Raw genomic sequence first — 16,969 nt, 5'->3', positions numbered from 1 at the left:
TCTGAGCCACTGGGACTATGGGTGTGCACCTCCATGCCTGGCTGCTTGAGGTCTTTTAAAACTGAATGTTAATTCAGTATCTTTATATAGTACATTGCATTTTATGGCAAATGTTCACCTGCAATTATGCCCACCCCATCAGGTAAATGATCATATTTATGAAGCATTAGAGGTAGAAACTTGTCAGGGCTTGAACCAAATTCCATTTCTTTTCACTGAATTCTATTGCTTCTTCTAGAAGAACTATCTGGATGCAAATGACAGCAGATGACATGGAAGGCAAGGAGAGGTAGAGTGTGAAGGACAGGGTTTGCCTTTCAGAAGCTTCGAGTGCTGTCCTTACCACAATGAAAATATATCCAAAGGCGCAAGAAGAGAGCTCACCTGTTTGTTTTGTGTTGCTGTAATATAATATCATAACCTGCATAATTATTTAAAAATTAATATATTTCTTACTGTCTTGGAGGCTTGAAAGTCCAAGGTAAAGTAGCCCACACCTGTCATTCCTTTTTGAAAGGTAAAAGTGCAAAAGAGGATGAGAAAAGTCAAGAGAGGGCATGAGCTATGATAGAGAGAAAGAGAGAAAGGGGGTTTTATAACAAACTCAACCACTCTGGTGATCATGGCATTACTAGGTTCAGGAGGGAAGATCCCTCAAGACCTCTTATTAGGTCCATCTCCACTCCCAACAGTGTTGCTTTGGGAATAAATATCTCCAGTACATGCACTTTCAAAGGGACTCATTCAAACCATAGTATATTTTAGATGGTGGAAATTACATAGAGGCAGATTTGGGTTCAATAAAATGGTAATGGAATGTCACATTGGACATTCCAATTCTCATTAGCTGGCAGAGCTAGAACAAAAGGGGCCATGTTATAAGGCAGAATCACTTCTTAATTACTATGGCTAAGGAGGAACGACCACTCTGATAGAAAATATGTTCCTTGCCATGGTGGATGCCTAAGCAGAGGTCATATAAAGTCCTATAGGGGTTATCAACTTGATTTGGGTTTCAAAACAAGTATGGGGATTTCAGTTCTGAAATGCTATGATTCTAGGAGGCTGGAGGTTTGCAATTTGATCTGTAGTTTATAACATCTGCTCCAGAATTTAGATATTCCTACAGTAATCTGCTGGGGGAAAATTCAAGGCCTTTTTGTAGCTACTGACATCCAGGCCAAATTCCTCAATCCATTTCTTTCCAAGAGGTTCTTTGTATGGATGCTTTACAGATTACCTACCCTGACCTCCCGCTTTGGGCTTTTCTGAAATCCCATTCCTGACAAACATCCAGGATGGGAACTTTTCGGGAAGTCAGTTGAAATCAAAGTTGGACGATCGCAATGAAACTCAAGTGCTACGAGCCAATGGATCAGCAGCATTGCATTTGCATTTATTCAATCTCCTCATCTCCCCAAATGTTTTCCATCTGCTAGCTTTATCAGAAGCATATTGGCCAACTGGTATTCTCTGAGGGTCAAACTTTAACTAGAGAAGGTGTAGGAAAATGTATTCTAACAGCGAAAAACTGAAAAGTTAGAAGTTTTACTATTGTTATAGCTTGCCCAAGGTCACAACATTGGTTATTCGCAGAGTCCTATCTGAATAGGGTTACTTCAAATCCTTTTGGGAATCAGTACAAAGTAAATGAGGAGTACTTCTGATAATTTAAAAAAGCTAAAGTCCAGATTCCTTGATTGTCCATCAGGAAATGTTAAGAGTTTGGAACTGGATTCTACAAGCACCAGAGCCCCAAATCAGGATCACTTATAAAGCAGGGTGGTCGTTCCAGTTCAGTGAATGTGGAATGAATGCAGTTCTGCAGAAATTGGACAATGGTAATCTTGACCAGGATGAGCATGGCTTGGGGATAAGATGTGGTGGCTACCAGCAGTGGACCTGAACAAAAGGCTTTCTGCTTACTATAGCTCAGAGTGAAACTTGATCTTCCCAGAGACTCTGAGGGGCATTTACAAGCTAGAGTTATACTATAATAGATTTAATTTATTTATTTACTTTTCTTTAGTGCTGAGTATTAAACTCAGGACCTTGTGCATTTTTGACAAGCACTCTACCACTGAGCTACATCCTCCTCCCCCTACACTGCTAATTTAAAGTAGATGGGAACTGACAAATAAACAAACCAACCAACCAACCTCCAAATGGTGAAAAGACATTGTTTAGAAAGATCAAGGAACTGGTTTAAAAATATAATCTCCAGAGGCTCAGGGTGTAGTTCAGTGGTAGAGCACATGCTTAGCATATGTAAGGCCTTGGGTTCAATCCCCAGGATCAGAAAAAAAAATCTGATTTTGAAAAAAATAATCCCCAGTTGATTGCAATAATAAGAACATTATTAACATGTTAACTTTGTCCTGATCTCTAAGTCCCCATGAGGAGATTTATTACAAGTTTTTTAAGCATTGGAAGCCACTAATACTGTAAGTGGGGGAAAGAACACTCTCTTTTAATTAAAATAGAAGATTGTTATGTTCGTGGTGAGCTGAATTGAGAACATCTTTTTACCTAGAAGTATAAGAGAATAAATATTTCCTGGTCTTAACATCCAAGATTCAGAATTAATTAGAATTGGTAGCCCAAAGAGTTCATACCTTACACTGTCTAATCAGGGAGATTGTGTTAGAGGGGAATGTTAGTAAGAAGATCTGTTTTCATTTCCCTGTTATTTAGGCCCCATTGGGGACCGTCTAAATGCTATTTGTCTCAGGCCATTGCATCATTTCCTCCCTCTTGGGGCAACAGAGCTAATGACCTTCAAGGAGTAGCAAATTAGTAGCATGTGGTCAATGCTGACTTCTGTGTTTCAGCCTGGTTGTTTCACTATTTGATGTTGCTTTTATAAGTGGTAGTTGAACTTGGCAGTATGATCAATTGTGCTACTGTTTACTCTTTTGTTTTCAAGGCTTATTTAAAAGTACTGTTGGTAGGTGAATGGTAGTGGTAATGGGAACATCTAAAACCATTAAGTTGAGAATTGAAATATCAACATGAACACCACAGACTATTCCTCAGCTAATGGAAATGAATTAAGGTACTGTACGGTTTTAGCCTGTGAGTGCCATATGCAGTTTCTTTTAGTTCCTGTAAACCAGGGGTCTGTCTCCATAGAACTGGGAAGATGAAGCATTGGACCAGATAGTTTGCATAACTCCAAGGAATTTTTTGAGCCCCAAATTTGTTCTCAGGTTCTCATGTCTGTTTCCATCTTATGGGTATTGGTGATATCATTTCTCAAAGTGGTCCAATTGCACCAAACAATCATTTTTTACTAAGACAAAAATTAGAAGTTTTATTCTTTCTTTGTACATGTTATTGTACTTGTTATCCTAGTGTACAAAATGTTGACTGGTCTGGTTTATTACATATAGGTTGCATAGTCTAGTGGACCTCTATAGGACTTTGAATCAGACTGAAAGTGATATAATTTGTACCACTATCTGGCCACAAGATCCTGAGTAAGATATAAAGTTCCTCGAGTCTCAGTTTCCTCACCTGTAAAGTAGGAATACATATAGATACTTCACAGTACTGTTGTGAGCTTTGATGAACAGTACCTAGGAAATAGCAAGTAACCAATACATGCCATTGATATTATAGCTAATAATGATTGCATCTTTGTTATGTGTTAGCAATTATGGGGATCCTTAAGGCACCTCTAGGGTATTAGAATCATGGATGAGAGGTTAAGTACTTATTTTCATTTGCTGATGAGAACAAAAAAGAGACAGGTTAAGTGCAGGAAGCCACCCACAAATTATTTGAGGGTCTTCTCTCAGTATGGCATTCAGGGAGATTTTAGGTTTAACCTTGGGAACTATCTGTGGCTCTCCCAGGCAATAGATTGCCCAAGGCACATACCTTTATCTTGGTTGTTCTAGGAAGATCCCTCATGGTAGCTCAGGGAGATGGGTGTAACCCACTGGGAACCGGACAGCCCACCTATAGCCTTTTTTGGTGAAGAACATTCTTTGGTAGGACTTTGATGTTCCCCAATATAAACAAAGCAAGTGGGACCTCCATTTTGCCTTTTTAGTGTAGAAGCTTGATTCATGTGATTGGTTAGCCCATACCTTCCCTGCTTTATGAAAATATTTTCTGTGTCCTCTGTGTTTTTTTTTGTTGTTGTTGTTCTATTTTTCTTAGCTTTTATTTTGCAGCCAGCCCATACCACTGAGGAGAACCCTATTTCCATCACCTGCACAGGACATGGGCAAGGGGTTAAGTACTTGTTTAAAGGCCCAGTGATATGAAGTGGCCATGCCAGAATTCCAGAGCCTTCAGTAGCTTGCCACTACTTTCTATGTACCAATGGTGGGTATGGAAGGTTTCGCCACCTTGAATAAGAACTCCCTGCATTTCTATCCCAGGGCAAATTCTAAGACCCGTAGAATGCTCTTTGCTCCCTATACCTCCTCTTTTCCATGCCTCCCCCAATCATAAAGAGCAAGAAGCAATGAGAAGGTGAAACTGACACACAGATAGGAGCATTGTGACCAGTAGATCCCTGACAGATCAGCTATGGAACCTGGCCTCAAAATAAGTTGGGAACTTGTCAACTGAGCACACAGAGACAGGTGCTATATCCCTATGCATGACATTAAAAAGAACTTCAGATATCCTAAAATTATTTTATTAGAGGGGAAGTGTAAAAAGCCTTCAATACAGACCACTCTAGTAAGATTTAAAAACACAAAATATAAATATTATGACCTTATTATGCTAGTATTATTAGGTCACCCACAAACATCCACTCAGGACAATCTGAAAGAGAAAACATTTTGCTATCAATACTGATAACCCTTAAATGTAAAATATCAAAGTCAGGAACTATTGTACTAAGTCACATGCATAGCAAAATCTAAAGGTGTACAATTCAGATATACAGATCATAGGAATTTGGACTTTTAATTAAAATACACTGTATTGTCCATTAACTGATAATGGAAAGACAAAATGTCATATATCTCTATGATGGAATATCATTTGGCAAAAAAGATTGAAGAACTCATACATGCTTCAACATGAAGAAATCTTAACAACATTATCCTAAGTGATAGAAGTCAGACACAAAAGATTATATATAGTATGATTCAATTTATGTGGAATGTTCAGAAAGGCACATTTACAGAGATAAAAAGTAGATTAACAATTGTCAGGGACTAGGAGTGGTGGAAAAGGGGGTGTGAGGAGGGAGCAGAGAATGATCAGTTTGACTTCTAATGTACCAACCCATTGGTAATATGTTCTAAAATAAGATTATGGTGTGGTGAGGGTTGCCTAATTGCAAATTGACTGGAATTTACCAAATTGTATACTGCAAACAGTTGAGTTTATGAGATATAAATTATATCACAATAAAGATATTTTAAATACACTGGTTTGTTATTTCTCCTACTTGTAAAAATGATAAAACACATATATATGCATGTATATATATATATATATATATACACACACACACACACACACACATACACAAACACACAGACACACATTTGTGGTGTGCTCAGCAGCCCTTTCTGAATGAAGGGTGATGAAAATGGAGGTATTTTATCTACCTCCTCCCAAAGCCTTGGTAATTAATCTTGTCATTCCTGTCTTACTTTTTAGATTGTTCATTGACAGGTGAGAAGTTGGAATCCTAGAGATAATTGGCTCTCTATTTACTAAGCACAACTCTCAGGCCCGGCCTTCAAGTGTGTCTCCATTTCTGACCCTTCCCTTTATTGTCTTTCATTTCCTTCTACATCTTAGATGGTAAGGATCCAGTATTCCAAACCAGAGGGCAGGTATGCTTCTACCTGTGTGACTTCTTATGGCAAAGGGAACTAGAGCCATTTGTTAATGAATAGAAAGTCAAAACTGGTGATAAAACAAAAATAGTCTCATATTTTTCCTTTCTGCTGTTGGTGGTAATTTAGGCAGCAGAAAAAAAAAATGTTCTCTTATTAGTATTTTTGACTTGCTCAACTTACTATACAAACAATCAAGATAGTGGTAAATTGTATCCTTTGGACGGAGAGGCCAGTTGTTATGTTCTGCGTGTTTATTGCCTTAAAATTCATGTTCAAACTTAATTCCCAAGTCATGTGTTAATGGTATTTAGAGATGGGGTCTTTGAGAGGCAATTAGGATCAGATAAGGTCATAGGAATAGGGTCCTTTTGATTGCATTAGTGGCTTTATAAGAAGAGGAAGAGAGATCCAAATTATCAAGTTGGTTCTGCCATGCCCTATGCTGCCTTGGGATTCTGCAGTACCCACTAGCAAACAGACTCTCACCAGATGCTGCCCCCGGACTCTGTACTTACAAGCCTCCAGAATTGTAAGAAATAAAGGGATTGTCTTTCTAAGTTTCCCAGTCTATGGTATTCTGTGATAGAAACAGAAAACGGACTAGGACATAAATCCTGTTTCTAACTATTGAGAGTGTTCTATTCTCAACTCTTCTACATTAACAAATTAGCTGCCAGGAGAAGAATCACCCTGGAATTGTACAACCCTGGAAGAACTCTCACCTTATATTCCTTATCTCTGGCCGAACAAGGTTAGGGAAGTTTCACACAAAGGTTAAGGGATTAACCTTGCAAGTGTGCAGCTGGGACTCAGTTGATTTCAAGACAGGAGGAGGTCCTGAAATTTGAAAAGATTCTAGAAGCTTGACCAAATCCACCTCCTCTGTTATTCAAAGGCATTAAGATATCCTATAATGATAATTTTGTAATTTCTGTGTCCTGTGGCTTTTTTGTCATTCTATTTTGATTTGTCCTTTCTTCTATTTTCTTCTTCTCTTTATAATAGATCCTCTGCCAATGATAGAGTAATTTGACTCCCCCTTTTTTTTGACCTACAGAGGGCATTCACAGAGCCAAGCAGGGGTGGGAGTGGTGACCTAGGACTTAAATCTTTACCCTTAACCATCTGGAGAGATGCAGCTACAAGCCACATAGTGCCAAGAATTGCTGGCCACCAGAAGAAGCTAGGAAGAGAGAAGGAATAGGGTTTGTGGCACAAGAAAATGAGCCAGAATTCAAAAAGGTCAGTGACTTACCCTGGACAAGTCATAAGCCAGTCAAAATCTGGATGCTCGCTTCACAAAGCAGAAGGTAAAAGCACAGAATTTTCCAGATTTACTCAAGGTGCCTGTTTGCTAGGATTTCTTCTTGGCTCTGAACATCCTCAATGACCAGCCTGCACAGCTCTAATGAGCACCAACCTGTTTGCTGATTACCCATTGGTGTGCTGACTCTTTAGGCAGATTAATATTTGCCTTGGGATATACAAGGCCCTTACTGTCCCTCCCTCATTGAAAAAAAAATTGGATAACTTGCTTATGACGGGGTTGGATTTGTTTGGTTTGGCTTGATTTGGTTCACAGCACACCTGCAACAGAATCAAAATGGCTAGATTCAAAGTAGCTATGGTTTCAGCAAAGCAGACAAATGAGCCAGACAGAGGGTGAAGAGTTGGGAGAGTTGGGGGTGAGAGGATCGAGGGGAAGCTCCAGGGGGTGAGTCATGAAGCTCTTCACTGGAAGCTCAAGTCTACTCGGTCTTCACTGTACTGGCAAAATCTGCTCACTTGGGTTATGAGCATGGAACACAGCATGGAACGTGTGTTTATGAGAGACTGCTGTTGGCTGTGGAGCTTTGGCTGTCCCCTCAATCCTTCTTGTCAAAAATCACTTTCCAGGCAGAAAGGGAATTTTTAAACCTAAAATTCTGTAAGGTAAGGGCCTAGCCACTGTAGAGGAGGCAAATGGAAACCTTCACACAAAGTAATTTGTTTGGATGGTGGTGTAAGTTGAATTGCTTCCTCCAGAGAATATTGAAGTTCTCTAGTGCCTCATGATATGACCTTATTTGGAAGTAGGGTCATTGGAGTTGTAGTTAAGATGAAGTTGTACTAGAATAGGGTGAGCTCTTCATCCAACATGGTTGTTGTCCTTCTAAGAAGTAGAGAAGAGACACACAGGGAGGCCACCATGTGATAACAGAAATTGGAGTGATATGTCTGCAAGACAAGGAATGCCAAGAATTGTTAGGCCTCAGCAGAAGCTGGGAAGAGGTCTGGGAAGATTCTACTTAGCGTTTCAGAAGGAACATGGCACTGCTGAAACTAGGATTCCAGTTAGCCTCCAGAATAACTGTGAGAAAGTAAGTTTCTGTTGTTGTAAGCCCCCTGGTTGTGGTACCTGGCTGCGGGAACCCTAAGAACTAATGCACATATGATTTGTGTCTGTGTGGGGTGGGTATGGTTACAAATCCCCTTTCTGTAGCCAATGCTTATGTCTTATACGAACCAATTAAAAATGAATAGTTGCAAGGTAGACCTGAACACTTTGAACATAACACATATCCTCTTTGAGGGTCACATGTATGCTTACTCCAGCGGGGAAAGTTGCTAATTTCCTGTAAGAAGTCAGTGGTAGTATTCTGAGTTCACTGCAATGATGTCTTGCTAATATTTATTTATTTATTTATTTGAGAGAGAGAGAGAGAGAGAGAGAGAGAGAGAGAGAGAGAGAGAGAGAGAGAATTTTAATATTTATTTTTTAGTTTTTGGCAGACACAACATCTTTGTTTGTATGTGGTGCTGAGGATCGAACCCGGGCCGCACACATGCCAGTCGAGCGCACTACCGCTTGAGCCACATCCCCAGCCCTTGCTAATTTTTATTTAAGGATGACCTCTAACTACTAGAAGAAACTTTAGGAATGGTTAACAAGATAGTGGACAGACACATCCCACAGGACAAATAGTGCCAAAAGATACCCAAACTTTGGGTACTTTCCTATCAGGAGTGTAAAGGAGGTAGTCACAGTGCCTCACCTGTCAATCCTCTTTCTGGCTTTGATGTTTTTAGTATGCATCCCCAGCAAAATCACTTAAATCTTGCAGGGCTTCCATTTTCTTTATAAGAAATTAATTTTAGCTTACCAACATATCTCTATAACATGGAAGAAGGAAAGATAAATTCAAGCTCTACATTCCAGATTCTGGTTCTCCATCTGCCCCCTCTAGGCCTCTGAATCCTCTTTCCAGAACACAAAATCTATATTTGGAAAAGTTACCAACCCAAAGGTAACTTATGGAATCCAGATATATATTATTTTATTATTTTTAAAAAGCAACTCCCAGACACTATTTTATCCCTACTTATTTCAGTATACCTCTCTAGCAACTATGACATTATTCTTTTTTTTTGAGAGAGAGAGAGAGAGAGAGAGAGAATTTTTTAATATTTATTTTTTAGTTTTCAGTGAACACAACATCTTTATTTTATTTTTATGTGGTGCTAAGGATCGAACCCAGAGCTCTGCGCATGCCAGGCGAGCACGCTACCGCTTGAGCCACATCCCCAGCCCCAACCATATTCTTATATAATGATAACATTATTTTCATATCTAACAGAATTAATAATAATCCTTTGGTATCATCTAATATGGTATATTTTTGCCATTTAAAATAGGAAACAAGTTGGTTACTATGTAAGTTGTTGAGATTGAAGGGATCTCATATAAACAATTTCTGTTAGTACCTAAACTGCTCCAGGCAGAAGGAGACATGTCTTATTTTTAAATATTGTAGAGCATTAGTGTGGAGGACCTTGGAGATCACCCAGAGGTCAACTTCTCTCCTGACAGGTGGGGACACTGAAGTTCTGTCAACATGACTAAGTCAAGGTATGCCTGATGGCTGATAAAACGTTATTTCTGGTGTGTCTTGGAGGGTGACACACCAGAATAGATAAACATTTGAATCAGAAGAGAGAATGAAAAAGGTCTGCCCCATTAACGTGGTGAACATCATTCAATTCATTTTTGGCTAGAATAGAACAAAACCATTGGAGAAGGCTAAAATTCTCTTTTTCTCCTTCAACTGGGGCATTCATTTGCCCTTGGACATCAGAGCTCCTGTTTCTCAGGTTTTAAGACTCTGGGTCTCAGTCTCTGATCCTTGGGTTTTTGGTCTTGGAGTAATGAGTCATATTATTTCCCTTGGTTCTCAGGCCTGTGGAGCTGCAATGTATTATACCAGTGGCTTTCCTGGGACTCCAAGCTTGCAGGTAACAGATCATAGAACTTGTTGGTCTCCATAATCACCTGAGCCAACTCTTATAAAGTATCTCATTGTGTATACAGTACATCCTGTTGGTTCTGCTTCTTGGGAGTACCTCGACTAACATAGGTGTGAAAAGTCATTTGACCTGTGTGGAATTGTAACCCACCCATTTCTTTGAGTTCCAGTCCCAAGCAGCCTGTTTAGGATGCCACAGGCTTTCTTAGTGGCCAAATCTATTATGTAATTCTGCGGTTATTATCCCTGGCTTCCTCTACGGCCAGTTAACTGCACTCTGGGATGATTTCCTCTGTGGAAATAGAGACCAAAAATAGCCCGTATTTTCTTTCTACTAATTTCTTGTGCTTTCAGAGATCATCAAGTTGTACGTTAGGCTTTTCCTACCAGATTGGGAATCCTTTAATACAATCCCTTCCTCACGGGATTTTTTTCTCTCCTTCAGGACTGTGGACAAATGACTTATCTATGGGCTACCGAAATAACACAGTTGCTGGGAGCAAAGAAAAGTCATGCTCTTATTTATGCCAAGTATTTGTAAGAACATGCTGGCAAAGTAGATAATACTCAGAAATAGGCCCCATTGAGCTACTGTAGTTTGGCTTTTTCAACTATGTTTATTAAAAAACAACAAAACCCTTCACACATGAAGAGGAAAAAGAATCCAGGAAGCCCAGAGTTGAAATTGGGTGAGTTTTGATATATTTACTGAGCTGGCAAAATGTTGCTTGAGGGGTTTGATGTACTTTCTCCTCCGATTATCCACGAGAGTCTGGGACTGTGGAGACCACATTGTTCTCTACTCACTCTAGGGCTAAAGCTACATCTGGATAAATCAAAACTATGAGCTCTAACGCTGAAGATTCAACTACTCACCTCTACTCACTGTTTTGGGGACAGCATGCCAAATGCTGGCTTGACTGCTATTTTGGCTGAAGTAAGCAAGTACTTGCCTAGTCCCATTCTGGTAAGATATGAGAGCACAATGTCAACAACTGGGAATTCATTCAATTAATTGAAAAAAAATGTGATTTTGTTTTTTCTTTGTTGTTGTCACATTCCATTTGTTGGCAGAAACTAAAGTGTCAAGACAGCAAGGCAGTAACAGAATTTATTAACAAACTTTTAAAGATGCTGGTTCCCAAAATTTGTTGCATACTGGAACCATTTGAGAAATTTTAAAAGTGTTGATGTTTGGCTCCCACCCAGACTTCCCGATTGTATGGTGGAGGGTGCTGCTGAGTGCTGGTGTGCAGTAATTTGGGAACTGCTGCTCTAAGATATTTCCTGGGGTTGAATGATGCTGAATAGTTACCTACACCCCACTGAGTTGAGGAAAGGTTTTTTTTTTTTTTTGCCTTTAAATCTCCTGGCCCAAAGAAAAACAAGCCATCTCAGGCTACATAAATAAAAATGTAATTTAATGTGATTGACATTTTTGTGTGTGTGTTTTTTTAGAGAGTTCTATTCTATTGCTTTTAAAACAAAGCCTTAGGAAATGAATATTCCTTTACCATTCAGTCAGGAAAATAAAATAATTCCGTCCTAGTGAATTCAGCAAAGGGACAGTGCAAGGAGGAGATGCGGAGAGGGCCAGTGAGAGGGGAAGACACATGGAGAACGGGCAGCCCAAAGGCAAGTGGGCTGTCTCAGCTGCTTCCAGCCCTGTGCGTGCCTTCCCCAGCACATGCAGCACTTCACTGTCTTGTCCTCCAAGCCTCCTGACCCAGCTGTTGTGTGTGTTGGCTTCCAAAGAGAAGGGAGAAGAATAAAAGCTACCAGAGAGATCATACCACCTCGCCTTTGTGAGCAGTTGGACTGTATTGATCCTTTCCTGCTTCTGCTTTTGTGTCTGTTTTGTCATGATTTTATTTCCTGCTGGAGCCTTGACCCTCTTTCCTTGTTTCTGCATTATTTTTTCCATTGGACACAATCTGGTCTCCGTACCTCACCCTGTTTCAGATGCACTCCATTCCCTTCCTACTTTTGTAGACTTCCTTGGGCTTTTCTAGACAGAACTCACTCAACCCCAGGATTCTCTGATCCCGGTGCTTTCCCCAGCCAGTGCCCTTCTGAGGCAGCCCACTTGGGGCAGCTGTGCTTTGTACCAGGTGATGTGATTCCCTTCCTGTGCTGGGTGTGACCAGGACCCAGGGCAGCTCCTGCAAAGGATGGTCATGGAGGGGCCTGTGAATCTGTCTGGCTTGAAGACTTTGCCCCAATAGGGGCGATTCCTTATACTGGGAATTTGGACATATGACAGAAAAACAAAACGAAAATTGCAGTAAGAGGTAGTTAGAAGTTGAGAAAGAAATAAGCAGCAGTAGCCATCATTCTAGAGTGGGCTGAAACCACTACCAGATCAAAGTGGTGAATGAGCAGAAACTATGAGGTGGAGAAACCATACATGGAATTAACATACAATACAGCCTTTGAGAGTTTGTTGAAAGCCACACACAGCTCCCTTTCTAAACCCTGCTCACCTTCACAATATATCTCCATCTGTCTATGTCTATGTCTATATCTATACATATCCAAAGACAGTATTTTGCAAGCACTTTTGGCAATTTATTGGACCCTCTAGGGCCAAACATCCAAAAGAGGTTTGGCAAAGGTTTGTGATTGGTCTAAGGACCACACAGGATTTCAGTGTCTGGGCTGTAATTTGAACCTAGATCTGTTTAAGAGTCCCCAGGAGCTTCTTTTCAAGTGAAGCATATCTTTCATTTCTTTATGAAAACTCTATGTTGGATCCCAAAATGTAAGAGATAAGAGGAGGGCCAAGGGGATACAGAAGGGCATGATCCAGCCTCATCCACAAGGGCTGCCCTGTTTCTGTCACTCTGGAGGCGAAACATCCATCAAGAAAGCTGGTGTCTTGTACAATTCTGTTTTTCTACTGGTCCCTACATTTCACAGGATCTCCTTCTGTAAGGATAGAGTTACACAACTCATTCATGCATTGGAGTGCATATCATGAAGGGCTGTTCTTTGACTTCAAAGAAGCATCGTTCGGTTAACAAGACAAGACAAGAGACATGGAAATAATGGCTATAATTTGTTAGCTCCTTTAGGGAAAGACACTTACATTCTAGTGGGAGCCGAACAATGGGAAACATATTGAGATATTAAAATGATAAAACATTGAAATGATTAATTTATAGACTAAAAATAGACATTTATACTTATATGCACAGATTTAAAGAGTGTATAGTTTGGAAAATAGTTCAAAAGTTTAACGGTGTTGTCTAGGCTGGGCTAGTCTAACCTCATGCTTGAACTTGAATTATTTGAAAATGTTCTGACAAAACTAGTGTAGATGATATGTAGTGGGGATGAGCTACTTCAATTCCATGCAAGAAATCTATGTCTCTTCAGTTTAACAATTGCCTTTTCAAAGATGTCATGGTAATTTTAGTTTTGCAAGATTAAAAGATTGGAGATTGGATGCACAGTTGAGCAAATGTATTTGACATTATTGAATTGTACCATTATAAATGGTTAAGTAAGTTCTGTATTACATGTGTATTACCACAATAAACAAAAGACAACATGGTAAAGCCACACATACTAGTAGACATGGTAAAGTAGACAACATGGTAAAACCATACATATTAGTAGATGGTCAGACATGGAATTCCTCGTTTGTTGATTGTTTTATGTTTTAGGATAAATGGAAAGAGAACTAGGAAAATATAGAAAGTAGGTCAGGCTTTAAAATGGATATATATTTTGATTAGTTATACAAAAGGCACAAGTCAGAGATTAAAAAATTGTGGTTGAGAAAAAATTCTTTATACAGAATCAAAAGAAAGAGTTATCAATGCATGAGTCCTGTCTTATTTCCTATTTTGAAATACTTAAACTAAATTTTGGTTATAATATAACAGGGTACCAGTCAGAAGCAATTCTATGGTTCAGAGAAGCTTCTTGGGTCAATCAGAACTTTGTAAAAGTATACTGTCACTGTTGGAGATGACTTCATTTCAGTGCATATGGAGCTATTAGTTGTTTTGTTACCATTATTTAGTACCAATAAAATCTTCCAAATAAACTATGGCATGCCAAAAATTTTAAGATAATGAAATCTATTAAAAAAATTCTTACCATGGGAAAAAGGGTACACATATACATACACACACACAAAGGGTACACATACACACACACATAAACACACACACACAGAAAAGAAAATACACAAATACAGTTCTGATGAACTTAATTTTTGATGTGGAGGATATTTTTCATGCAGTTAAAAGATTTTGAAGGGAGTTGAGTTCTAAGAAGGTTGGATAAGCTCAGTAGCCCTGCAATTTTCAACAAGTGCTACTAATAAAATGGATTCCATTTTGCAATCACAAAAAAGGGGGAAAAAAACAGTTCATGGTAGAAAGAAGGCAATCTATTCCACTATATGAACAAAGCTAGTCAGGGAAGACCCTACAAATGATGGCCACAGATGTAAATATATGCCTCAAATATAAAACGTAGGCAAAGTGAAAGGTTAAAAATTAGGTCAGGGAACAAAGTATTCTAACCTTTTGACAGCATAGAACAATTTGAAGTTAAGAGGCATTTTAATGGAAATGATGGCTCAAAGACAGGTCTTACCAAAACAAACTATTTGAATATTGGATTTTGCATAGTTTTTTTCTTGGTAGCCCATTATCAATTATCTAAAAAGTTCAGTATTTCAAGAAATGCTAGTACTGCATTTCAAGAAATACATGGAGATACTAATAATGAAACTGTTGAAAATTAAGCCATGAACATTAAAAATAAAACCTTTTAGAGAGGTTAAGTAACTTGCCTAAGGTAAAGAATCGGAGGAGCACAGATTCTGGGTGAGCAACAGCGGCCTTCCTGTGTTGGAAGCCATTCTTGCGCCTAAGGAAGTCTTGACCTTTCCTGATCATATGGATTGTTGTCTTAAACTTCATTCTCCATTTCTCCCTTTTCAAAGTCTTTAGTATCATTTTGGTTTGAATTTCAGAGCTGATATTCATAAGCTGTCTGCATGGAAGCATTTGATTCTGATGTACTTTACCCACCAATGTGTAATACAGCTCAGCATTTCTAAAAAGTAAATGAGTCCACAACAGAGAGAACACAGGTGATGAGTTTCCAAACAATGGGAATAACAGAGTTCCAAATGTGACAGAAACTAATCAATTCCTATTATTTGCTCCTATTTTTCTTTCTAATATTAATTTTCCTGATACTCAATAAAGCACTTGTTTGCTAAAAATAAATGTAACATTAGCCAACCTCCTCTGTTGATAAGTGTGGACACACAAAGCAAATTCTGGCAAATAGGATTTAGCAGGAAACGTGCAATTTTCAGAGATCTCTAGAAAAGGAGTGTGAGACCCATATTTCACCCTTACCTTCTTCTTCCTGGTTAGAATCAGAAGTGATGACTAGGGTGTAAGAGCCACTGTGGCCCTGGATACAGAAATGCATAGTTGAAATTGGTGGATCCAACAAACAGAATGAACCTCACAATTCTGGAGCTGTCAACTAACTATGGCTTGTTCACTCTAAACTCCATATACATTAAAAAAGAAAAACTCCTTTCCCCCAAAAAAATAAAAGATAAAAAATACCCCCTCCTCTATTTTTTTTTTTTTTTGAGAGAGTAAGTATTGACCCATGAATTTTGGAGTTAACCTCGAGTTTATAAAAGTAATTAACTAAAATACTGCATTCTAACCTCAGCATTATGGTTATTCAAGACTTGAGCAAAAAGAAATGAACACTACTGGATTCATTGCAGCCTGGAAGAACCAGATGCAATTCATTAAGCAACCGACTTTGATTCTTTGCAGAGACGGATGGCTTCTTATTAGTTCTATTCAGCTTACTAAATGAAGGGAAGCGGCTTCTGACCCTCGGTAATTCTGGAAGCCTTTCACTTCAGGCAACTCTCTTTCCTCTTTCTTTTCAAGTCTATAATAATTCTATTGAGTAGCTGTAAGAGTTTCAAACAACCTTCAAAGTTTGTATCCATCTGCCAGCTTTATAATCAATCATTGTGTGGCATTTTGGCTGATACAGCTGCCATTCAGAGGAGTCATTCATTCCAGAGGAAATAGAATATATAATACTGTGAGCGCTTCCTTGCCTGGTTGCCTTATCCATAGATTATAAATGAAAACCTCAATGATTCATTCCCTTTAGCAAAATCAAACACTCTCAACGCATGCCTCTTTCTTCAGAATTGGAAAGGATTCATGCAAAACAGGATCTTGTCCTTGATGGATTTTGGCTTTATTCTAGAGGAGGAAGAGGGAGGAACTATACATGATGACTACAATGCAAAGCAGAAAAACCCCAGGGCTACCCTCCAGCTGCTATCTACTGCTATGCTGTGCTGGCTGGCACCTGTTCTGATTGATCAGTACCTGTGCTAGACCTGGATTTAAATATTTTGAATATTACATCTGAATAATGATGCTAATTATCTCTCCAATATCCCTTCTCTTTTGCTTTCTTACCAATAAGAACCTTATTTATTATTATTATTATTATTATTTTTTTTGGTGGATCAAGGTGCCTAACTGGATAAAAGAGCATCTCCAGGTCTCTTCTACACTTAGAGATGGTCATGTGGCACAGTTCTGACCAATAATATTTAAGCAAATGCTGCTATGAACTTCTGGGAAGGTTCTTTTCAATGAAAGCTGAGTCAAGTTACCTTGATTTAGCCCTTTTTTCTCTCTCTTTCGTTGCCTGGAACAGAGACTAGAAGCTGGAGATGGAGAAAGTATTTGGGGATCCAGGATGGTTAAGAAGAAAGATGAAGGGAGGGTGGGTCCCTGATAGACTTCTTGACTACTTCATCATCTAAGGATCACCTTCCTCTGT

At 39.0% G+C, this 16,969-nt stretch overlaps 1 protein-coding gene across 10 annotated transcripts in view; it reads right to left on the bottom strand.

Annotated features, from left to right (window-relative positions):
• The window catches only part of Prlr (prolactin receptor), a 160,336-nt gene that overhangs the window by 51,727 nt on the left and 91,640 nt on the right, over positions 1-16,969 (bottom strand). Inside the window, exon 1 of one of the 10 annotated variants that reach the window (XM_046422280.2) lies at positions 7,075-8,157. The exons of the other annotated variants lie outside the window; for them this stretch is intronic. The gene's annotated coding sequence lies outside the window, so the exon portion shown is untranslated. Of the gene's footprint in view, positions 1-7,074; positions 8,158-16,969 lie in introns of those variants that run through there. 10 annotated transcript variants of the gene reach the window in all.

The sequence above is a fragment of the Marmota monax genome, unplaced genomic scaffold (assembly GCF_021218885.2).
Source record: "Marmota monax isolate L192 unplaced genomic scaffold, Marmota_monax_Labrador192_F-V1.1 WCK01_AAM20220418_F8-fsc00077, whole genome shotgun sequence".
Lineage (NCBI taxonomy): Eukaryota > Metazoa > Chordata > Mammalia > Rodentia > Sciuridae > Marmota > Marmota monax.
The sequence above is the reverse complement of the archived record's forward strand: the minus strand, read 5'-3'. Positions and strand labels throughout refer to the sequence as shown.